Source organism: Notamacropus eugenii, chromosome 4, assembly GCF_028372415.1.
Source record: "Notamacropus eugenii isolate mMacEug1 chromosome 4, mMacEug1.pri_v2, whole genome shotgun sequence".
NCBI classification, from domain to species: Eukaryota; Metazoa; Chordata; class Mammalia; order Diprotodontia; family Macropodidae; genus Notamacropus; species Notamacropus eugenii.
Genome location: NC_092875.1, coordinates 419916887 through 419943508, shown reverse-complemented (window position 1 = coordinate 419943508; position 26622 = coordinate 419916887). Strand labels below are relative to the sequence as shown.

The following is a 26622-nucleotide window of genomic DNA, read 5'->3' as shown; positions in this document are numbered from 1 at the left end:
TTGTAACATCAAGTTGCAATTAGAAAACATCTTTGTAAGATGCAATGTGATGTAATGGAAAAAGTACCACAATCGATATCTGAAGATCTGGAATTCTAAGGTTGTTTCTGTCACTATATGATCTCAGACTAGTTTCAGCCTCTCAGTTTCTTAATCTGTAAAATTAAAGGGCTGTATTGGGTTTTCTCTAAGGCATCTTTCAGCTTTCAAGTTCCATTCTCTGACCTTCAGCTAATGATAATCCCTTGTAGAACCATCTGATATTTCACAGATCATGGGTTCTTAGGTCTAGACCTGGTGGGGATTTCAGTCCTTTCACCTATTCTGTACAGATGAAGAACTGTGAAGAGCCTGATTCAATTGGTTCCAGCATACCCCTACTTGTAACTCTAAATTTCGATTTCTTTCCTTAGCACCATTAGGAATCACACATGGTATCACTTCAAAGAGGAATAAACAAAGACAGTAAGCAGCCTAAAAGCTTCTGAGTTGGAAAAAGACAAACAGATCAAGAATATCCTCATGCAATGTAATTTTCCTCTTTCTTTGTTTCAGATATACATTTTGTATCATCAATTTATATGATGTTTATGCTAGAAGCCCTTGATGGATATGCTCAGATATTTTAATTAAAAAAGCATTCCATCTCTATTTTTAAACCCATAATTAAATGATAAGCATATTAAATTTTCTTAGTCACAATACTATCTTCAATCTGATGGCACGTTGTCTAAGAGGAGATAAGCCATCCTTAGAAACCGATACCCAACAGAAAACATGAGAGTGTCACACCCCATAACTGGAGAATGGTTCAGTATCACTTACACACGTCCAAGAAAAGGAAGCATACACTTGACTCAATACATCCCAAAGTCTGAAGGGACTTGGAGACCAAACTCAAAGGCCTTGTTCAGTCCTGAAGTCACCCAAACTATATTTCGATTTTCTCAAGCTTTGTCTATACAATAATTTCATATGCTCTGAAACTTCTCCAGGAGAATAGGTGCATTTTCCTAGACGTGCCTGACCATGGAACTTTCAATTCATTCTCAAAGCCCATTTGTCTCCAGGAACCTTGGAACCAGTGGTATGTACAGCTGATTTATATACTCTTTGGGATCACTGTGGATTATAGTAGACTGTCTGGTACTCTCCTAATTCCATATGTGAACTCTAACAGAAAGTCTAAAATCAAACCAAGTTTTTTGTTGTCGTTGAACTTGCTCAAAGATTTTTAATGATGATACCAATAACCACAATTTTTTAAAAGAGTCAGCAGTATGAAGGCTTAAATTTACCAGTCACAGTGGCAACTAATATGGAAAGAATACAAATATTACTTTTTAATGTATTTTGAATTGATATTGGGACAGAGGAAAACTGCCCTATAGGGCAGAAGGAAAGAAAAAAAGGTTTTTTTTTTTTTTTCTAAAATTTCACCATATGACAATTTTAGCTTTATGATCATCAAGGTAAGGGGACGAGGATTATTAGACCATTTTGTAACTGAAACATGGAACCATGAAAAGAACATTAAATTTGTAGTGAGAGGACCAGGGTTCAAATCCTGACCTTGCTACTTTCCAAACCTTAAAACATTAAGTAAATATTAAGTAGAAGCAATGAAATGTTTAGTAGATGTTTGCTGGACTTAGAGTTAGGAAGTGCTGAGTTCATATCCTGCTTTGGACACTTACGAAGTAACTTGAGCAAGACACTTTTTCTCTGCAAACCTCAATCTCATCCTCTATAAAACAGAGATAATAATGAATCTGTTTCATGGGTGAGTTATTGTGAGGAACCAATGAAATAACGTATGTGAGAACTTTGTAGAACTTAAAGCAATATGTGAATGTGAATTGCCTTAATTATCGTTGTTAAATTAGGTACACTTCTATATAATGAGGATAATGACTAGATAATCATTTAGGTCACTTCTAATTCTGTGTATAATCTTTTTAAGTATAGAGGTTTTAATAATAATAGATATCATTTATTAGCAATTAACAACTGAAACCAGTTTGGGAGGTCAGAGCTATTATTATTCCTATTTTATAAATTAGGAAACTGAGGCCAACAAAGGGTAAATGATTTGCCCAAGGTCACACAGCTAGTAGGTGTCTAAGGTCAGATTTGAACTCGGATGTTCTTGACTCCAGGTCCAGTACTCTAACTCACCCTGTCACCTCACTGCATAATTGATTTTATTTGTACTGCAACAGAGGGAGAAAAATGGTTTGAGTTGAAGGTCAAACATAGATGTTGGCTCTAGAGATGGCAGTCCTAAGACTCTTTCTCAAATGGTCTACTTGCATTTTAATCAGATCCTTAGAGAAGTCTTTGTTTTCTTTCATTTTGTCACCTTCCTTTTGATGAGCTGCTCCTGCCCATGTAGTAAGCACATGTCATCCATCTCATGGGCCACCAATCATAAGGCAGCATTCAAACTCAGTACAGTCTGTTCCAAAATGAGTTAGAGAGGCCTAATACCTTTCAGGGCACCTTACATATAATAGAAACTTGATTAATGTTTGCTGTTGATGATGCCAAAGTAGAAAATAACCACGTTTTGTTGTTAGTAATGGATTAACTTGGGGTTTTGCCTCCCCAACACTGGCACCTAATGGGTCTTTGATCAAAACTAACATCTCCTTGAGTTTCCTGTTATTAAAGAGCCTAATAACCTGAGAAGGTAAACCAAGATGGTACCTGCCAGAAGACTGGGATTACAGAGCATTAAGGAAATTCTCAGAAATGATTCTTAGCACTTTAAAGGAGCTAAGATATTTCACAAATAGGGAAGTTTTAAAGGCCTATAATATTTCTAACCATTCAAATTCAGGAATGAATAGGAGACCTTTCCACCTATGGAGGAGGAAATAAGAACTCAAGGACTGCTCATATCCTAATTCCTATTGTTCTGATGACCTGTTCTGTAACCTGAAGCAAATTTCTGAACCTCATTATCCCTCAATTCCCATATCTATTAAATGGAAATCACCAAACAAACCAAGAATTGTCTGATAGGAAAGTAAACTCTAAAGGATCAAAATAATTCTCAGCTATGAAATTAACCCTCTTATGTAACAGTGAATGTAAATATACCAGCAGACTTAATTATTATTTTTCCTGTGGATCTCTGAGAAATCCCTTATTCTGATTTCCAAGCAGTTTAATATTAAAGTGAATTAAGCAGTTCTTTCCCTACACTGAATTCATCTTAAAAGTGTTTTAAAAGTCTTTTTTTCTTTTCCTACAAATAAATGCCCTTAGCTACATTGTGTTCTTTTTTCTTCCAACTAGAATGTTTCACTGTGCCCATCACAAATTTATTCCAGAGCTACATGGATCCCAAAAAAAAAAAGAATTTGCCCTTTCTCCCTATGCAGTATTTTTGTATTCTTCAGGAACTCTCTAAGCTAAAGAGGGGTTAGCATGTACTTTCCTCTTTTCTAATAGTATGCCATAAAAATAAAACCCTCATTAACACAACTTTTCAAGAAGTAGTATAGCAAATAGAGTGCTGAACTGGATGTCCAGAAGACCTGGGTTCAGATCTCTACTCTGACAACATATGTGAACCCGGGCAAGACACTCAAACACTATGTGCCTCAGGCAATTCCTTAGACTTTATCTATTAAGTCATGTGGTTACCTCTGCATCTATGGTGGAAATGTCTATACCAGAAATAACTGCTCCACACTGATGAAATAACACATCCTTGTAACTGAAATCCTTGGGATAAGCTGTTCTGGTTCATTTAATCCTCTGACTAAGTTTGAGGGTTTTTTTAGGCGCTTGTAGAAAGTCTTTCTGGCAGATGTTAATCAGCTTCCGTATATAGTGTAATTTCTTCCTTTATTTCTTCCTATACTGTGTCTTTCCTTGTTGGCTGAGGATCTTAGGGAGCCCTATGGTTACCTAAGTAAACATCCATCATCGCTATAAAGTAGCAGGAGATTTGGCTGAGTAAATTCTGATCCCAGGACCCATTTGGAAAATTGTTGAAATTTTTCTTCATTCTTTGATAGTTTATTTTCCTGTTGTTCTTGCTTCTTTTTCCTTAAGGAAGAGGAAAGGAATGTAGATAGTGTGGGAGAGTGGAAAGGATGCTGGATTTGGAATAAGAGTACTTGGCTTTGTATCTTGACTCTCAACATTCTACCTGTATTATCTTGATCAGTTTCCTTATCTGTAAAATGGGAGGGCCAGACTAGATGACCTTTCAGTTCCCTTACAACTCCAAATGTATAATCCTGTTAAGTTCTAAGGCAGCATGGGAAAAGGGAAAGGGGATACTGAAGTTAGGAGATATATGTTTAAATCCAGGCTTAGACATTTCCAGTTCCAAGACCTTGGGCAAGTCATTATGAACCATTCTGAGCCATAGGTTCCTCATATATCAACTGGAGATGATTTGCTGTTCAGTTGTTTTTCTGTCATATTTGACTGTCTATGACCCCACTGGGGGTTTTATTCTGAGATACTGGAGAGTTTTGTCATTTCCTTTTCCAGTTCATTTTACAGATGAGGAAACTGAGGTAAACAGGGTTAAATGACTTGTCCAGGATAACATAGCTAGAAAATGTCTGAGGTCAGATTTGAACTCAGGAAGATAAGTCTTCCTGACTTCAGGCCTGGCATTCTATGTGCTATAGAGCTCTATCCACTGCACCACCTAGCCACTCCTAGAATAGTATTATTGTCAGGAAAGTGTTTTGTAAACTTTAAAGCACAACCGAATTTTAAATTATCGTTATTAGCTGAGGTTTCAGATAGTTGGGCTGGAATGCTCATCCTCCCATCTCCACTGGCCCTCATCCCATTCACACTTCAAGATCCAGTTCAGATTCATAGGTTTGGCTCTAAAAAAGAGGTCACCTTGTCCATAGGTGTCAAACTCAAATAAAAATTAATCCTATAACACATGTTGTATATTAACTTAGAAAACTACCAATTAACATTATGTTGTACTAGATTTTTATTTATTCTGTTAAACATTCCCTAATTATATTTAATCTAGTTTGGAATTTTGGAGGTACCTTATAGCCTGTGGACTCCAAGTTTAACCATTTTTATGTGGTCCAACCCCATCACAGACAGGGAAAATGATGCCCAGAAAGTGGAAATGACTTTGAACTCAGGGTCCTGCTCCTCAAAGTATTCTCCTTCTACTGTACCACCAATTACCTCGTCAGTTTTACCACTCTAGCTCCACCAGAGGTGACCCTTGAACCCCACTTGGAACTTCCCTCACACTTTTGTATTTCACATCCTTCATTGTATTGCTCTTATTTGGGAGCACGACTCAAACTCCACCCCCTCTAGATTATATATCAAGAATTCTATCTTACTTCTCTTTGTGTCTCCTTCACAATTTAGTTTAATGTACTATAGTCATAGATTTAATGCTGGAAGGAACCTCAGGGCCCATCTAGTCCCACTCTCTAATTTTACAAATGAGGAAAATAATTTTATTTTAAAATTTTACATAAAATATATATCTAACAAATATTATATCTAATATATACATAAATTTCTATAAAAATCATTTTTCATTTTATAAATGAGAAAACTAACTTTCAGAAAAATGAAGTGACTGGCCCAAGTGGTAAGAGATAAAAGTAGATATTGAACCCAGACCTTCTGACCCCAGAGGAAGAGTTCTTTCCATTCTCCACCATGCCTTATAGGATTTACCAAGTCATTTTTAATTGAATTGATTTTTGTACTTTTTGTTCCGCTTTATTAGGAGTTATAATTAGCAATTCTGGCATGTGGGCCAAGCATCACCAAATACAGCCAAGGCAAGTGGTAGGAAAGGCATAATAGGATGCACATTTTTAGATAAATTGAATTGAAATGGCAGAGGGAAAAGGGAGACTTTGAGGAAAGACCTCTTTACTAAGGAAACAAGACTCCATGAATAAACACCCTAGGATATACAAGACTCCTGCTCGGCATAAGAAGGGAGAGACAAGAGGGCAGGGCCAGACTAGGGAGGAGTTCACCAGGGGTATTAGTCACCCTAGGGAGGAAGCAGCACCCTCTGGTAAACTCTCCTTCTAATTATTATTGCTGATTAGATAGGAAGTTCAGTTGTTTCAAGTTCAAAGGAGTATTAGTGCTGAAAGGATCCTCTACATTTATGTGTCAAAGTCCCTTAGCTCTGATTCTGTCTTTTCATGATCCAGGCCTAATGTTTTCAAAAGAAACTGTAATTCTGAAAGACTTTAATCCCCCCAAGTACCCCAACTCCTTTATTAAACCAATATTCTTGAATAGCCTTCCTTCTCCTCACCCTTCCGTATCCTAGATCAGAATTTTATCATAAAAAAAAAATCTTTTTTTCTCCAATTTAAAAGGTGGAAAGTTCTTTGATGCAAATAATTTGAGTCATCTACGTGAAAGGTAAAATCAAGACCAACCATTACAAAGAGATAAGGCTATAGGAAAATAAACACGAATTTGGGAGAATTCTGAATGTTTGAAATGTTTGAAATGAAAAAAAACTGGAGTCATTATGCAAACTTGGCTTTATGAAAGGCAAAAATTTGAATTCATTTGTATTAATAGTGGCCTTTTCCAAATTATTTCCAAAGAAAGACAGAAATTTGGTAGTAGAAGAAAAATGCTCTGTTTGGAACCTTATCATCTTTTCTCTTTAAATGACTGATTTCTACAATTTGGAAACATGGCTTCAAAAAAGTGACTCAAATGTCCCAAGATCCAATGGCTAATTATATTCAGTATACCAAAGAAGTCAAGGACAGAAAGAAAAACTATATATATATCAAAGTATTTATAGCAGGACATTTTATAGTAGCAAGCAAAGAACAAGAAACCCAGTAATTGATCAAGTACTATTTGTTAAGCATCTACTATGCATCAGACACTGACAATGCAAAAACAAATAAAAACAAAGACAATCCTCTGCCCTCAAGCAGCTTATGATCTTGTGGGGGAATATAAAACACAAAAGGAAACTGTAGTTATAGGAGATGAAGGGGGAAAAGGGACCCAAGGCAGGGGCATGATGGACAGTTCCCAAGGGGACCAAAAGCAGTGCAACTGTTGGGAAATGGGGAGAAAAACTATTCAGAGCCCCTTCTATATTTTTAATAACTAATTTCTTTGTTTTCAGTTTTCACCAATCACTTCCATGAGTTTTAAATTTTCTTCCTCTCTCTTCCCCCTCTTGGTATGCAATCTTATATGGGTTCTCCACATACATTCTTATTAACACCTTTTCACATTAGTTGTGTTGTATAGAAGAATTAAAACAAATGAGAGAAACCATGAGAAACAAACCATAACCCAACAAAAGAGAAAATATTCTGCTTCATTCTGTGTTCTGACTCCAAGATTCTTTCTCTGGATATGGATGGCATTTTGCATCGTGAGTCCTTTGGAAATGTTTTAGGTTCTTACATTGCTGTGCAGGGTTAAGTTTATCAAATAAAGTCCTTGCACCCGGTGGCTGTTACTGTGTTTAATGCTATCCTGGTTCTGCTCATTTCACTCAGTATCAGTTCATATAAGTCTTTCCAGGTTTTTCTGAAGTCCACCTGCTCATCATTTTTTACAGCACAATAGTATTCCATTACATTCATATACCACAACTTGTTCAGCCATTCTCCAATTGTTGGGCATCCCCTTGATTTCCAGTTCTTAGCAACCACGAAAAGAGGTGCTATAAATATTTTTGTACATGTAAGACCTTTTCCCATTTTTATGATCTCTTTGAGATACAGCCCTAGAAGGGATATTGCTGAGTCAAAAGGTATGCACATTTTTATAACCATTTGGGCATAGTTCCAAATTGCTCTCCAGAATGGTTGGACCAGCTCACAACTTCATCAACAATGAATCAGTGTTCCAACTCTCCTACATTTTCTCCAACATGTATCATCTTCCTGTTTTGTCTTTTAGTCAATCTGGTAGGTATGACATGGTACCAGAGCCCCTTCTTTAAATATAGGCCCTGAAGCATATGACCTTACCCTTCAGTCAGAGGGTCCATTAACAGGGGCAAAGGCCACTGATGAGATGTGAAGACAAGGCAGGTTCATTCCTACATTTTGATGAAATTTCCCTGTGATGATGGGAATGGTGAACAAGTTGCAATAAATGAATGTAATTCAATTTTACTGTGCTCTAAGAAATGACCAATATGATTAATACAGAAAAGCATCTAAAGATTTACATAAACTGATGCAAAGTGAAGTAAATGGAGCCAGGAAAATGATACATAATGATTGCAACAATGTAAATAAAATAACAATAGAATGCTGTGAAATTATAATAATCAGGCTTGGCACCAAGGAGTTGGAGGGAGACTCCACCACCACTCCTTTGCAAAAGTTAGTGTTTACAGAAGTGGAACATTGTGTACAACAGCAGTGTTTTTGTTGATTTGTTGATCTGATATGTTGATTTCTTTTGCTCAACTCTTTTCTTCCTCTTTTTGATTTTTTATTTTAAGTAATGGCTCTGGGAGGAGAAGAGGAATATTGTGATGGAGGTTGGGGTAGGGGGTGGGAAATGTTTGTTGAATCATTTCAGTTGTGTCTGACTCCATGAACCCAACTGGGGGGATTTGGGGCAGAAATATTGGAGTACTTTGTGATTTCCTTCTCCAGTTCATTTTACAGCTAAGAAACTGAGGAAAACAGTTCTTGCCCATGCTCACAGAGCTATTAAGTATCTGAGGCCAGATTTGAACTCAGGCGGATGAGTCTTCCTGATTCCAAGCCCAGTGATTTATCCACTGTGTCACATAGCTGCCCATGGGAAATGTAGATGTTATAAAACATAAAATATATTCAAATTGTCCATTTTTTAAAAAATTTTGATTGATCTCTCCCACCCTAGGCCAGAGTGATAATCCACGGAGAAACTAGCAGAGTGGCTTCTAATGAACCCAGTGTACAAATGGGTAATTGCTCCACCTTCCTCAGCTGATGTGCTATGAACTTTTACTTGCAAGGAGAACTCCTGAGACAGCCAATTAGCCAATAAACAATCATTCAGCACCTACTATGTACCAAACACTATGCTAAGTCCTGGGGATACAGAGAAGGGGAAAAGATAGGCCCTGCCCTCAAGGACCTCACAGTCTAAGGGGGAACACAAGATGCAAACAATTAAATACAAACTATATACAAGATAAACTGGAAATCATCAAGAGAAGGAAGACACTGAATTAATAGGGACCAAGAAAGCTTTCCTGTTAAAGGAGAAATTTTAGCTGGGAATTGAAGGAAGTGAAGGAAGCCAGTAGGTAGAAATGAGAAGGGAGAGCAATCAGCTACAGGAGGTAGCCAGTGAACACGGCCAGAGACTGGAGATGGAGTGTCTTGTCCAAGGAACAACAAGGAGTCCGGTATCATTGGATTACTGAGTATGTGGTGGGGTATGATGAGTAAAAATATTGAAAAGGTGGGGGAAGGGAGTTTATGAAGGGTTTCAAATGCCAGATTGTATATTTGACACTGAAGGTGATAAGGGATCAGTGGAGGCAGGAGGGAGGGGCTGAGACCTGTATACTATAGCACCAACTGTAGTTTTATTGTTTTCTTCCTGTCTTTTTTTGCTGATCTTTCAGTGCCAGACTTCTAGGAAAAGAGGAACAAATGGCAGCTGACTAAGGACTGTATGGAGAAATGCAAGGACTCAAGTTAGCAGTGCCATGAAGTTGTGGCACTGTGATTATAAGCAAGATGACTGAAGCACAACACGTTGAGAAACATCCTGATCCTGGAGAAGAAGCAGAGACTGGGCATCACTCAATGAGAAGATTCAGAGTGCTCAGACTAGCAGCTGCAGTGAATTCCAATGGGTTGGTGATCTCAAGTTTGGAAGAGGATAGGGATTGATGTCTTTTATTGTCTTCATAGTTTCTCTCGCTCCTCATCCACAATCCTGATACAGGCAGATGTATACCCTTTTCTTTATTCCTTTTCATGATCCATATATGGTTGGAGGTTGTTTGGTCATCCCTACCACACAACCAGGAGGAATTTTAGGAGGTGATTGGAGATGAATGGTTCATACAGGATCACTTGATCTGCTTTTTGCTTCACTCTATTCTACAGACAATGAACTTTGAGATCACAGTCTCTGAATTCTATGACTTCAGCAGGCCATAAATGGAGAGCAAGGACTTCAGACAGGGTGTGGGCTTATGAACTAGGTACAGATGGCAGATCTTATACCTTAATATTTGAGCAATGTTCTACAAATTGTAGAGTCAACCACAGAAGGCAAATTTAAATTGCTTAATTGTGTTGACAAAGTATAGGCTAGGCAGGGTGGAGAGTAGGGGAAAACAACCTAGACATATGCAAGCTGTGGGTCCTTTGGTGGTCAGTGCAGGCACTGTAATTTCATAGAAAAATTATTCTGTACAAGATAGAAAAAGAAACCGAGGAAATTGAGCTGATGGCTTAAGGAGAATGCTGCTTTGTGGGTAATTATGATTATAGTATTCCATGGATTAATTAATATAATGACTTACTTTTCTTCAGACTTTAGGATAACATTTATACAGTAAAGTTCTTAGAATTTAGAACTGAAACCAATTATTGACATTTGTTTAAATTCTTCATTAAGCAGAAGAAGCTGAAGACCATTCAGTCATTCAACAAGCATTTATTAAGTACCTACCATGTTCCAGGCACTATGCTACATGCTAGAAATACAAAGACAAAAAGACTTCATTCTTGAGGAGCATATATCCTTTTGGAGGGAGATAGCATGAATATAAGTAAAGAACAATTTATAAAATAAATAACAATATATACAAAGGAGATGCAAAGTTATTTCAGGGGGCTCTAGAAACTAGGAAAAGCAGGGCGGACTTCCTAGAGGAGGTGATACTTAACCCTAATAAGCCATCTAGCTTAGCTCTTACAAATTCTTACCCAAAAGAAATTCCTACTATAACCGTTAACAAGTGGTCTTCCAGGTTCTGCTCCAATAAAAGAAAACCCAAAAAGTCAAGGCAAAGAGCATTTATTAGACACCTACTACATACCAGGTAGTATGCAAAATTCTGGAAATACAAATATAAGCAAAAAGAGAAGACAATCCCTGCCCTCAAAGAGCTTCCATTCCAATGAGGGAAGATAAAATATAAATGGGAGCTGAAAAGAGGAGAGGGGAGGGAATGAACTTGCCCCAAGGAATTGTAGGGAAAGTCTTGGAGTAGAGTCTGGAGGTCAGCCTAGAGGAGAAGGAAGACATGGTTGGTTTGGGCATCTTCCTTAAAATAGAGGTTCTGGGAGGAACCAGCCAGTCAGAGGGAGAGCTCAGAGGAATGGAGACTTCACACTTGCTAATATGTGAAGTCCAGAGCTGGAGTGAGTTTCCAGGGTGAAGAGACTCCTGAGATATTGTAGAGTAAGCCCAGGAGGAAAGTCAGGAATGCAGCCTGGAGAGGAAGACTTCTTTACCAGCCCACTCCAGCCCTTGTAGCAGCTTATTATGCTTTTGGACAGCTATGGTCTTTAGGAAGAATTTTCCCCCCTAACATGAAGCCTAAATCTGCCTCTTTGGAAAGTGTACTCATTGCTTTCACTTTTACCTTATAGGACAGGATAAAATGCATCAAATTCCTCTGTGAGAGGTCAGCCTTTTGACCACTTGGATTATTGGGAGAAAAGCATTTTGTCACCCATAATATGCTACATATATGTGTTATTTCTATGCTTACTTTTTGTACCTCATGGTGCCCTTCTAGGGTTTCCTATCTTTGCCCTATATGTGGTTCCTCTATTTCAACATGTCAAAAGGTGAAATGTCCCAGGTACCCTCTTATCTCATAAGCATCCCACAACACAGCAGGATCACAGGAAACATTACTTGAGGTCTGGCATGGACCTAGTACCTTGGAATTGGTGACTCCATCCTTTCATTTAATGGTTTTATTTAAAATTCTAAATCTGACAAACAAAGTAAAATGAGCATTTTCGTAAACAGTCAAGTAGAAAAGAGAATTTTACATGAAACTACATATCCTTATTATATACAGTTTGCTTTTGCTTTTAAGTACATAATAAATCCAACATGTAATTTTCAACATGCCCTGCCTGCTCATATTTCCTTTTTGCCTTCCTTGTATTCCTTTCTGATCATTTTTTTTAAATACTTAATTGACTCTCTTTTCTTCTTTTTTTTTGGGGGGGGGGGTGGTGGGGAGGACAACCTTGTTTCTCTCCTACTATATCTCAACTACCATCCCAAACTGAAGAGAAAAAAAAGTAAAGAAGAATAAGTCTCTTATAACCAACACAAATAGTCAAACAAAATAAGTTCCCACATTCTTTCTGTATAATGCTAAACACATTTCTTGAGTGATACTGATGAAACAGATCATAGTGACAGCTCTAATGTCTGTAAATCTGGGTCTCTTGCAGTCTAATTGAGGAATGGCATGAACTAGCACTTAGCCTCGAGTGTGGGTACATGGTGACATGATACTCTACCTCCTGGTACTGGAAAATCCCAAAAGTATAGAATTTTAAAGTTGTAAGGTAACCCTATGATCATCTAATCCAACCCATAATAGAAAAAAAAATCCCTATTTCGACGTATATGACAAATGGACTTCCAGATTGTGCTTGAAGACTTCCAAAGAGTAGGCAACCTGTTTCCAACTGGAGACAGCCCATTCCTTTTTTTTTTTTTTTTTTTCAGTTTTCATTGTTAGCAAGTTTCCTCAGATATCAAGCCTAAATTTGCTTCTTTACAATCTCTACCCATTTTTCCTGATTCTGGTTTCTGAAGCCAAATAGAACAAGTCTAATTTTTCTTCCACATGGCTTTTCTGGATCTGTTTCAGAGTGGTTACTATTATCATTTGGTGATGATACACTTTCAGCATGTGATAAGTTGTCCCACAGGTAGATGATTCATGACCAGTTTTGGCCACAGTTTTCTGTTCCATGAAGCCAGTGAAAGTTTTTGGTTATTTTTAGGTTGTTATACAAGGGTGCTTTGCCCAGTTCACATGTTCAAACTGTGTGCTGCCCTGACAAGTTGATTGAGTCTCCTTTTTAGGTGTGAGCCTAAAGGGCTTGGAATGGAAAGAACTTGATTCAATTTTTGGCTCTGGATCATACTATGTTACTGGCCTCTGTGTGACCACAAGCAATTCACTTCACTTCATTTCCTCACCTCTAAAATGGGAGAAATAATACTCAACTATCTATCACAAAGGATTTTTGTGAGAAAAGCAGTTTGTGAACTGCTTCATAAAAAAGACTTCATACACTAGTATATAGTTATGAACATTTTGGAGGTCCTAGATAGCAATGTTAAGAACCTTGGATGCTGAAAAATTTTCACAAGACAGAAAACAGAGGCTGATTCCATGTTTTTTAACTTCTGCTTGCATTTTTAGGTCTGGCTGCAGAGAGTACATTGAATTAAACTAGCCTGATCAGACATGGTTAATGGATCATGGTGGGGAAAGGACGCCATCAGCTACAGACAAAGGCATACCACCATGGCCATAAAAGCAACTGGAAGGGAACTGACCTTATAAACCAAGGGATGTTACTAGTCTTGGTCAAAATACTCTGAATATTAGACCAATGACTGTTCCAGGCCAAAGAAAGCAAATACTCTTTCAGGAGTTTACTTTCCTGATCCAAACAAATCTCTGTAACTGCTTCACAACAACTGTAAAGAACAGGTAATTCCTTGCTGTTGTGAGCTATGTTCACATGGCAGTCAGGCCAGGTCAAAGCCCATGGCCACACAAGGGCTTCATCATATTGTTTATGCATGCCTCTAGTGAGGACATAATAATAATAGTAACTGATAGTTGCATATTAACGCATGACAGTTATATAATAATAAGAAATGACGTATTTTATGGTATATTTTGCAAAGTGCTTTTTGTAAACTATCTCATTTGAGCCTCATTACTATCCTGTAAGAGAGGTGCTACCAGTATTATTATCCCCATTTCAAAGATAACAAAACTGGAAGTCAGAGAGGTTAGGTGATCTCCTATGGTCTCATAGTCGGTAAATGGCAAAGTCCAGTTCAAACCAAATTCATAAGATCAGAAGTCTAGATCTGGAATGGACCAAAAGTGGATTGATTATTTATAGAGTCCCTGCATTTTACAAGTCAGGGAACTGAGGTACATGTAGTTTAAATGACTTACCCAAGCCACACAGGAAGTAAACATTAAAGGTGGAATCTGAACCCAGATCTTCAAGGTTCCAGGTCCAACACTCTATCTGCTGAATCATTAATACCAGCTCTCATGATATAGCCATGCAAAATCAGTAAAGATTTGTTCTCTCTTCCTACTGTTTGGCTCTTTTTCAGTCTTGAGTAGTCTGGATAATAGACAGAAACAATAACAAGAGGCTCAAATGGAATAGTGATGATGATGACTATGATGATGAGGACGACAATGGCAACAGTGACCCTTTTCCACCGCATTTGAAGGTTGTCAAAGCAAGATAGTGCATTTAGGCAGGAAGCACAAAGTGTAAAAATTCCAAAATTTAAAGGGATTTGTGGTGCCTTCTCCCATGACCCAGATCACTACCTCTCCATGCCTGCCCAGCCTATACTACTTTTGTCCTTGCTGTACGATAAATTTACCATCAGCAGTCTCTGATGTATACAGGGCCTTCCTTAAGTTTTTCTGATGAATTGAGAATACTAATTAAACATACACTATGGGAAATGCCAAATGGTATGCAAATGCAGCAACTTCAGAGTCAGCATTTTTCCTCATCTCTCACGAGAGGAAGATCATAGACAAATAAAATATGGAAATACATAAAATCACAGAATTTACAACTGGAAGGGAACTTGGCAATCATCTAGTCTAAGACCTTCCTTTGACACATGAGAGAACCAAGGACTCTGAGAGGGGAAGCGATTGGTCTAGGGTCACATGAACATTATGTCCAGGAAGAAATTTAAATTTAAGTCTGATGATTCTAGGTAGTGTTTTTTTTCTATACTATACTGTCTTAAAGACACTTGTATCTATGTAGCAAATATTCTGCACTTATTCTCCCAATCCTCACTCATATTAGTTGGTTGGGTTTCCAGAGTCTGACTTCCTCTCTTCTCTAGTTCTTTGGGAATGAGGTTTTCTAGTTATGATTCAGGAATTTTCCTGAAATACTTCCCCCCATTGATTATTAATTAATATAAATCAATTAGATTTTAGAAAGAAGTATTTACTAAGATAGTACAATAAAACAGTTGGTATGAAACAGATCCCAATGGTCTATGATACACTCTCCCACATGAATGTGATTAGTCAGGGGAAATGGGCTCAAGTAGGAAAATGTATGACAGCACTTGCAAGTTGTTTTGCTCTGAACCAAAAGATGTCCCCATTAGGTATCACTCTCTAAAGTTCATGAGGCTGTCCTCTGATCAAGGGTAGAGGGGAATGGAAATAGAGAATCCTCCATCCCCATGCCCCCACAAAGTGATTTCCTCTCAGTTGCTTAGCTGGATTGCTCTCTCCTCTATGCTGCCAGATACTGGAATTCATTGGTTCCAAACCAACTTTCTAATTTACAGACAACCCACAGAGCATGACAGAACATACACTACTTTAATGCCTTCAACTGATGGATTCAACAGGGCTGTTCTCATCTGATGAATGTTGAAGTAGGAATGGAATGATTGATTGATTAATTTAACCAATGCCTATTCTTCTATCAATAACAAAAGAAAGGCCATATGGTGAGATGGAAAATGTTAGTTAGAATAAGAACACCTGTGTTCAAATGCTGCCTCTCCACCTTGGACAAATCACTTAAGTTCTCTGGATCTCAGGTCTCTTGTTGGTAAAATGAAAAAGCTGGATAAGATAATTTCTAAGGTTACTTCTAGCTCTTATCTATTGCCTTGTGGTTAATGAGGTCCACGTGAAGATGAGATTAATAGACTCTCTTGTAGGTCAGATATAAAAAAACTTCACATGCTGAGAGAATTTAAATTCAAATTCTTCGTTGTTTCTAATGAGGTCACTTTCCATTCCATATTATAGTTGCCAAATTTGAGCCATTGGTATTATCTTAGCTTTTTTTTTTTAAATAAGGCAGTTCTGGGTAAGAGCATCTTTCAGAATACTTATCGCTGTAAGATATCCTATTGGCCTTGAGACTATCTTTCAAAGAATTTTGTTGCTTATCTATTCAAGCCCTTATTAAGCAAGCAAGCTAGCATTGACTAAGCATTTATTATGCACCTGCTATGTGCCAGGGACTGTGTTAGATTATGGGGTCTTTAAAAAATTGAAACAGTGCCTTGTCCTCAAGATACTTAAATTCTATTGGTGGAGACTAAATATGCCTATATTAGTATATACTGCAATTTAGCCATAAAAATAAGGTTATTTTGGGGAAAGTCTGTCTATAGATTGAAAGTTCCTTAAAAGCAGGGACTATTTATATCTTTTAAAATTTTTGCCCATGGCACCTAGCACAATAGCACACTGTAGTTGCAAAATAAATGTTTATTCCCTTCCCTTCCCCACAGTAAATGCTAAGCAAATTCTTCTTGAATAAAGAAATGAAGAATTAATCATAGTTATCTGTCACTCATACCTTAGAGTTCATATCACCCTTTATCATTCTATTTCTAACATCCTATCTCTGTAACTCTCTTCTTTGAATATAAATTGCTATTATTCCATTTTCCCTCTGCTTCATAGAATTACAGAATTGGATCTCATACTTTATCTTCATCAGGTCCTTCATTTTTCTCTCTCCTCCTCATTTTCTCAGTGCATCACTCCTCCTGGGACTCTCCTCTGAATGAGTTATCTCAACTTTGAGTTGACCCCTGAATTGGCTTCCACTAGAGGACCCAGCAGAAATACTACTAAAGGCTATTTTCCAAAGGTGATGAAGGAGAATGTCAATGAGATTTTTACCTGCCTGAGAAGTTGGGCACTATTGTAGAAGATGCCATGAGTAGGCCTAGAGGTTGAAAGCTATTCACACAATACACATGAAAGTGCTCAGAGGATAGTGCTTTCAAAATTCTTTGAAAGACATTCTCAAAGCCAATAGGATATCTTATAGTGATAATTATTCTGAAAGACGCCATTACCCAGAACTGCCTTATTTAAAAAAAAAAAGTTAAGAAATACCAATGGCTCAAATTTGGCAACTATAATATGGAATGGAAAGTGACCTCATTAGAAACAACAAAGAATTTAAATTTAAATTCTTTCATCACTCCTCTAAATTAGGGAAAGGAGAAATTGATGTCTGGGAGGTCTCTGTCTCCCCTCTCTTTAACCATTTCACCACTGGCTTCTTAGGAAAGGGCTGTCAGCCTTCATTTTTGTGTAAATCTTGGAGAAGTGTAGGGTTTTTTAAAATAGTATTCTCTCTTGGAAGGGACAATAATAATATCCAACCAGATGACCTGATGAGGTTTAAATCCTAGAAATTTCTAGGTAGAATCTCAAATAAATTATGGAAACCCTGCAATGTATCTAGGTTCTCCACCTCTTAGTGAAGGATAGGGCTCTTAAAAGAAGTTTGTACACAATTTGATTTTCTCTTTTCTTAAAGTTTCCCACAGGCAAAGACATCTGGATTATATTTATCATTCCAGATTTTCAAGATAAAAGTGGGACCAGTTATATGATTCTTTTCCCACCAAAACAAGATGTTTCAATAAGTTTCATCACCTTTGGATTCTGTATCTGTTCATCATGTGCTCTGTATCATCTTTATCTGCTCATCATGAGTTGGAATGATTGTATGTTTGCCTCAGATTGCATGCCATTGGTGAGAGATGAAAATATTCTTCAATGTCATATCTTGATAAGAACTTCCAAATAATCTTTCCAATGTCTATTGGTAGTCCTCCAAACAGCATTCTGCTCCCCATCCTTTGATCTGGAGGCATCCATTCTAAATGACTACAAACAATGCTTAATTTTGGCAGTGTTGGGAAACACACACACACACACACACACACACACACACTACAGATATTAATCTAAAGCTTAATCTCCTTGCCGTTCTAACATTTGTTACTCAAGTGATAGGCCCTCACTTAAACTTATGCCATGACTTGTAAGTTTTACAATCTCTCTCTTAAAGACAATGCCATTTTGCCAAGCAATAAAAGCCTCACACTTAGGAGCCATTCAACTTTTGGACCTCCTTTTCTTTCTTGTCAAATAATCATTGACAGCTGTTGGTAGAAAAAGCAAATGTCTCTTTAGAGAAGCAGGGATGATGGTATACTGAAGGATATTCTGAGTGCCGATTACATTCTTCAGCTATTCCTGATCAAGACTCAATTAATCAACCAGAACTGTCCACTTCACTTCTATTTAGGAATTAGTAAAAGAGGGCTTGATTGTGATTGGGCTATGAAGGAATTCAAGCATGATCTTTTATCAACATAATATGTACCTTACAACCACTGTTGATGTCCATTTTCAAGGAGCATGTAAGAAAATCAATTGGCAGATGAACTCATTGGTTTCTCAGTCAATTTGAGCATTGTTGGTATCTGTTAAGTTCCCAAAGATCTCATACCTGCATGAGATCTTTCTTCTGGGCGCAAATGAATAAGGCGGGAACAAGGATGGTATGCACTCCGTTTACTCTCAGCTAGCTCAGAATATATATAGGCATTCTACTTCCATTCATGCAAGAGGTTTGTAAACACTGTGTGCTGAGCCTACGTGCTTGGCTGTTGTTGTTCTTGCTCAAGATAATTGTGAAGGTTGGTTATTGCATAAGGGTGCTCCATCAGGTAAGTCATGCAAGGATATGTCATCTCAAGAGATTTCTCCTGAGGGCATCGTGACCCTGATAACCCGAGAGTTCTAGACCCCTTACAGGTATCCACCCTATCAATGATAGGAACAACTGTATTCAAAGTCAGTAGAATGTAATTTTGTTGAAAGCAAGAAGTATTTCAATGTGTCTTCTTAGTGCCTGACATGTAGCAGGTATTTAATAAATACTTAGTGGATCTCAGGTATTCTTGAAATATTTCATTCTTATTTTTGTGACAATATAGTGATGGCATACCTATTTTTGTCTTACTACAGTATGAAAAAAATATTCCCTTCTCACTCTTTCTTTAGTAGCAGCTACAGGTAGTATAGTAGATAGAGTACTGGACCTGGAGTGGAGTAGAAGTGAGTTCAAATCTTGCGTCAGAGACTTGCTAGCTATGTGTTCTTGGGCAGCTCTCAGATCCCCAACTTCTTTATCTGTACAATGGGGAGGATAATAGCACCTCTTCACAGGGTTGTTATAAAGGTCAAGTGATATAATACATGTAGAGTGCTTTCCTAACATTAAAATACTGTATAAGTACCAGACCATCATTATCAATATTCAGCAAAACATAAAATGGCTTCGTAGGGATTCATGTCTCTTTTGTGTCTTCCCTGTTACCCAGCATAGGTGCTGACTACTTGTTTGCTAGATAGTTTTCCCATGTGATTGGAACACGAGGACCCCAACAAGCTTATGTTGATCATCAAGGAATTCAAATCGATTTTAAAAATATTTTTATTCTGAACTTAACAAACCCCAAATAAAATGTTTTCATTTACACAGTAAAACAAAAAAGGGGAAAATTGTACCTGAAACTGTGGGATTTCATTATATACAGCTTGCTTTTGCTTAGCATAGCATAAAAATATACATAATCATGTGTATCATGTATTTATATATAATTATATACAATGTACACATACAAAATTTTCGATATGAAAATCAATTATATATCACATCACATAGTTAAATAATTAATAGCATTCGTAGTCTAATTAAATTATATAGAATATGATTCAATATAATACAATATATTCCACCTGTAGCCTTGAAAGCTGTTCTGCTTGTCTGTGTTTCTTTCTGGCTTCTTTTTTCTGTTCTTTTCATGTTTGAGGCAGTCAGGTGCTGTAACAGATAAAGAATTGGACCTGGAGTCAGAAAAACCAGAGTTCCTACCCATCCTCAGAAACTTATTATCAGTATGACTGTGAACAAGTCATTTAGCCTCTGTCTGCCTTGATAGCACCTACCTCACAGGGTTGTTGTGAGGATCAAATTGTCCTGGTTCTATCCATTTCCCTCTGCATCAGCTAATACAAGACTGCTCAGACTTTTTGGAAACTATCCTTTTCAAGATTTTTTTCTACTCAATAATATCTCATCACATTTGTTATCATATTTTGTTCTGCCACTCTCCAATTGATGGACCACCCCATAGTTTATGGGGTTTTTTGCCACTATATAAAAAAGAAATGCTACAAATATTTTTATGCATATGAGTTGGACCTAATTCTAATAAATATGACTTCAGAAAGCCAAGTTTTCTTTGTATGCCTTCCCAGAGGATAACCTTCTTATTCCACGAGTCGTCCTTTCCTGTTTGTTCAAAGCAAGAGCATTTGTGGCATTTGCTATATGGATTGGAAGGGTGATATGGACAAAAAGAGCAAATAGTTAAACAAGAAAAGTTTCCTACTGGGCATTGATTTCATGTGACCAAAAATGTATAAGTGGAAATTACCTTGAAAGGCATCAAAACAACCCTCTTAAGTTTACAGATGAAGAAACTGAAGCATGGAGAAGTTAGTGATTTTCCCTAGGTCACACAGCTAGTAAGTATGTAAGTATCTCCCAAAAGAAGACTGTAGTTAAAAATGTTAGGTTCTGATCAGAGTTAATACTCACACGAAACAGTCATTGCTATCCCATTTGCTTTCACATATTAATGATTAACTCTAATATTGAAGTACCTTCTGACATTCTCAGAAGCAAAGGAAGACCTGAAATGACACCTAATATTACTGCTAGTAGCAATTTTTTTTCCCCAAAAAAAACCTGGTGATGCAATATTGTTTCCTAAGAAATATATTTCTCTGGCTGATATTCTGTCAAGTAACTTTGTCCTTTAACAACTACAGCACATTTGGGAAGATCTTGCCATCCATAGTACCAACGTCAGTGAGTTTTTTAATTGTACCTGACTGCAGATGACAATTAATGCTGTCACCACTGAAATACATGTATTTTAAATTAAAATGAGAAATAATGATTTAAGAAATGAGCCTCCATTATAAATAAATACATATCCTTCCATTTTGTTCATTTCCATATAACTTAAAATGGACATAAAATTCAACAGTTGAGATCAATATGTTTCAAATGACCTTACCACCTTAAAAGTGATAAATCAGATAAACCTGAATTTTAAGATACTAAGACTGATTTCTAGAAAAATAAGATGTTAGGGATTATCTAGACCAAATCTCCATCCCTTCATCTTTAGATGAGGAAGTATAGGCAAAAAGAGATAAAATGATATGGCCTAGGTCTTACAAAAAATGATTAACAGAATTTGAAACCAAGACCTTTGACTCCAATTCCAGTGTTCTTTCTACTATTCTCCTTTACTAGGATCATAGCTGGAAGATAACTTGTTTATAAATTATTCACAGGACCACTATAGTCACATTGTTACACACAATTATAATCCCAACTATACATCTTCCTGCCAAGACAGTAGAATGAAATTTCTGGCTTCTAACCAGAATAACTCCACTAATTGCTCTATTGATTAGTCATTTCCTGAATTTTGATCTTTGAATATGTGACTTCCAGAAAGAATGTCAGCAATGAAGTGGCCTTGTTTTCCTTCCTGAGAACAATAAGATTTCTTATATTTCAGACCTCGAGTCCAATGACCACATTTTTCAATACATTCTACACAGAAGAGAACAACTGGGTCATGCTTTGTCAATATGAGTTGTACTGATGTTATCAGGAGAATTATCATTGAAATGAATGAATATCCATATAACACCAGTGGTTTCCACTTCCATTTCCCAGTTGCAAATTAATTTACCCTATGAGATCAAGGCTGTATTTTTAAAAGGTACCACAATACTTAATTGTTCTTAGAATGTTCTTAGACAGCAACTCCAAATGATACCTTTGGTAAGCCACTACTACTTACTTTTTCAGATTTTTTTTGCCACAGTTACCAATAGCTTTTTTTGTGTCCTGAACCAACTAAGTCATTGAAAAGAAGAGTTATTTTTTGGTGAGATTATACTGATCTGCTAGAATCCAATTCTGCCTAGATAAGTATTATTACATATCTTACAACCAAAAATTTAAGGGTCAGATTGACAAAGGTTATATAGCAGAAAAGAAGGAAAGCTGTAAAAATCCTGGTTCCCAGAAGCCTAAGCAAAGCATCACATTATGAGCTTCTCATTAACGCTTTCCAAATTGGCACAAAGGCAACCTCATGCATCAGTGGATTGCTTCTTGAAGGTCTCAGGGGTGGAGGAGATGCTACAGAAATATCCATTAATCATTTTAGTTCTCATTTATACAATTGCTTTGACCACACTTCCTGCAAAGCTGTTTCCTTCCCCCCACATGCAAATATTCATGATCCAAAGAGATTATTTGAAGATGTGAGAGCTCTAATTCCATTCTCTGGTCCAGACCAACTGATAATGGAAGGCAGAGCCAACCACTAACAGAGCCGAGAGGTAAAATGACCAATAGATGGTGCCATGACAGATTCTCAGTAATCATTAATGGAGCTAGGGTCATAAATAGCCCTAACTTGACCTGGCTTCAAATTCTGCCTCAAACAATTACTAGTTGTGTGAAATCAGTTAACTTCTTTATGCCTCACTTTCCTCATCTGCAAAGTGAAAGGGGTTGAACTCAATGATCTCTGTGTTCTCTTTCATCTTTAAATTTATGATTCTATGGTCATGGATAAAATCAGTTGAGAAAAGAAGGCACAGAGTCTAGAGGGGAGTTCTACCAGAGTGAAGATTTCACTGCGCATCTCTCACTGTGCGTGGTTACAATTGAACTACCAGAAAACCAGAAAGTGAGAATATGGAGTTCTGATCACCACAACAAAGAATTATTCCCTATGAGGGAGAAAATGCACCCCCATTCTTATGGGAACATGCTGGAAAATAGGCCTGTTTTCCTCATTCTAGTCACTAACGAGTCTTCTAGACTACCTACTTAGGAAACCTCTAGAAACTCCTACTCCCTATAGTTCTTCAGCTATAAGTTCTAAAGTTCTATCACTTACTTTGTGTAACATGTTTATGTCTTGTAGAAAAATAAAAAACTCAAGCTGTTTGCTAATGATAGACAAGTATTGCAATATTATTACAATAAATGAGTTAAAAAACATGTCTTTAATGGGGGTTTTGGCAACCATGACATGGGAGTTATTATTAAAGCTGACTGAACTAAACACACTAACTTATTTTTCTACACTGACAATGGAAAGTGATGTTTTGAATGAAATAATGTCATTTATATAAAAAAGGCTGTCTTCTTCATATGTAAAAGTAACATAATTAAAGTCTCATAGGAACTAAAACAAATCCTAAACATACTAACAACCTATATATTCCTGACTCGACTGTGAAATCCCAGTTAAGATTGCCCTAGAGGTATGTGATATACATAATGTCTTCTTCATTTAGCAACATAGCTCATGAAATATGCAGTGAGATGGCCTCCTAAAGATGTGTTCCCAAGCCAGTTGTAGCAAAAGTCGAAATTATACATTACAGAACAGCCAAATCTTAATTCTCAGAAGTTTCTTTCAACCCCATTCCCAACACCATCTTACTGTAAAACTACCTGCCACATTGTTATTATTAGTCACTATGAGCTTCAGGAAGAGAAACTTACACCCCGAAGGAAAAGGAAGAGACAAAGGAAGGAAGGAAGGAAGGAAGGAAGGAAGGAAGGAAGGAAGGAAGGAAGGAAGGAAGGAAGGAAGGAAGGAAGGAAGGAAGGAAGGAAGGAGAGAGAAAAAAGAATGGGAGGAAAGGAGGAAGAAAAGGAGAAGAGGGAAGAGGAGAGAAAGAAGTGAGGAGAGGGAGAGGAGAAGAGAGGGAGACAATATAAAGTAAATAATTTTTAGGGATTTAGGAGTGGTCTCTTCTGACAGCACAGTTAGAATGGAGCTCACTTGCTATTTAAGTGTACTTACTGCATTCCTAGTACTTTCATTGCCATTTTCTGCCTGTTTCTTCCATCTTCAAGGCTTTGTCAGCCAAGTTACAAGGCTTTTCAGAAAAAAGACTTCTTGGGGGAGGGGGAGTAACATACTCTGTAATGTGGCACTAGTTCACAAGAAATAATGGGAAAGTCAAAATGCTATGTAATTCCTTCCTGAAGTAGTAAACTGTAACTGTTTGCCAGTATTCCTGTGTGTGGGGACAGACCCGCAAACATAGCTCATGGCCCCACAACAAAAAGATACCTAGAGGCCATAGATGAAAACAATATGATCGTGAAGGAGGTAATTATTATAGAACAGAAATACTAAATTTGAGTCTTTCTATTGGAAAAGAGATCCCAGATATTAAAATTGTGAAGCATCTAGAAACTTCATTTAATCCAGCAAAGATAAAATTGGCCTCATTTTCCTCAGCTATCTGTATTTATTGTGAGAAATTTTTGGAGGTTGGCTTTACTTGATAAAACAGCTACTGTTTCTCCTGCTAGCTAGTTTTTATTCAATTAGATGACTTAATGAATAGGATCCTTGAACTAGGAATCAAGAGGAACTGACTTTAAAACCCACGTTAGACACATTTGATGTGTGGTCCTAGCCAAATCATCTAAGCCCTCCATACCTCAGTTTCTTTGACTGTAAAAGAAGTAAGTTGAATTTGTTGAATTTTAATGTCTCTCTCAGCTTTAAATTTATGATCTAAATAAATATTTATTAAGCAATAACTATGTCGAAGTCAACAAGCCCAGTGAGTAGAGGGCTGACACATAGACAGAGAAGTCTAATCTCTAGTCTGGCTTCCACCACAGACTGGCTATGTGAATATAGACAAGTCATATGACCATGTGCAATGCTCCAGGAAATTCTCCAGGGCAATCAGTGATGAAGCAACTGCTGATCTGCATGATCTGCTCTGATGAAAGAAATCACTAGTCCAGACTAAAATAAAATTTGAGAGGGCACTTCCAGAGGTGGGGGCACAGAGACAAAAATGAAGTTAGTCCTAACCTCAAGGACCATGTAGCCCACTTGCCGGGGAGACAGAACACGTATACAGAAATACATATGATATAAGCTAAATTCAGAAAGGAAAAATCAATAACTCCCTCAATGGGGAGTGAGGGAGAGGTCATAGAAAGTATCATGGAGATGAATCTTGAAGGAACACAAGAAATTTGAAAGTCAGAGATGAAGGAAAAAAATAGGAAAATTTGGAGGAAGAGTAAATTTATAGGGGAGTGCATTCCCAAATAATATATTCCCTGATAGTAAGGAATTTCCTCCCCCTTTTGAAAAAGAACAGGTATATCTTGCAAAAATCAATTTTAAGAAATCCCACATTCAAAAGAAACATCAATACACTGTTGGTGTAGCTATAAATTATACTGGCACAACTATACCGTTAATGAATTTGAATTATACTTTTCTTAAGTGACTAAAATATCCATACCCTTTGACTCACAGAGCACTGGTTGGCATATGCCCCCAAAGAAATCTAAGACAGAAAGCTCCCCCATACACCAAAGTATTCATAACAGCACTTTTTGAGTGTCAATGAGGATGACATAAAGTACCTAGTCAAAGAATGGGGTGATGTCCTAGACAAAGCATGATGCATACATGTATTGAATATTATTGCACCATAAGAAATAATAAATACAAAGAATTCAAATAAACATGGGAAAATTTACATGAAAGAGTAAATTAAGCAGAACACGAAACAACATATACAATGATAACAATGTGAATGGAAATGACACCAATTACAATGTCTAATTAGAATGACCCAACTTGGCCCTAGAGAAATGCATTTCTCTATCCATATTTTTGGGGAGGGGTGGTCTATGGATGTGGAATATTACAAATCAATCAGACACAATCTATGTTTCATTAAATGTTTTTTCTCTTTCTTTTTCAATATTCATTATAAGAGGTGGCTTGTTGGATAGAAGAGGGATACATTCAAAAATGAATACAATGTAAGAACAAAAGGTATCAAAAAAATAAAATAATCTAAAAAATCAATTTCCATCGATGACCTCTCTGTTCTCACAGCCCCACCACGGGAGCTAGAACTCCCTGGCCAGGTTTGGAGCCCTGACGTAGAAATATTTGTTTTAGAAAAATAAACAGAATGTCTCACCTAACCAGGCCTTCCAGAAAGTAAATCAGTTTTTGAAGTTAATATTCCAGTCTCAGAATAGAAGAGGAAAGCCAGGCACTCACAGCAGTGGTACATGTGAGACGTGTTCACTTTTGGATAGCAGTTTGGAAGGATTGGCAAGGCCAGAAACAAGTTCTGAAATGAAGCAAATGTTTATGTACATTAGCATATGCCACCTCATAAAATAGCGCAGCATTGGGAATTATTACCCACCTGCCAGAATTTGTGTTTCCCAAAGAAAGATGGTTCTGAACAGTACTACGGCTCCCACCCCGACTTTTTCCATTGATAATAATAATAAGAGCTAGTATTTATAATAGGCTTTAATGTTTGCAAAATCTTTTATGTTCACTGTCTGATTTGAGCCTTGGCATAACCCTAGAAGATAAGCATTG

At 37.2% G+C, this 26622-nt stretch overlaps 1 long non-coding RNA gene across 1 annotated transcript; it reads right to left on the bottom strand.

Annotated features, from left to right (window-relative positions):
* Positions 1-19536: 19536 nt before the first annotated feature.
* On the bottom strand, positions 19537-26414 carry LOC140498610 (uncharacterized). Its single transcript, XR_011965143.1, has 2 exons — positions 26207-26414; positions 19537-19940 (listed from the first exon to the last, which is right to left on the bottom strand). It is a non-coding gene; the product is annotated as an uncharacterized lncRNA (long non-coding RNA).
* Positions 26415-26622: the final 208 nt, after the last annotated feature.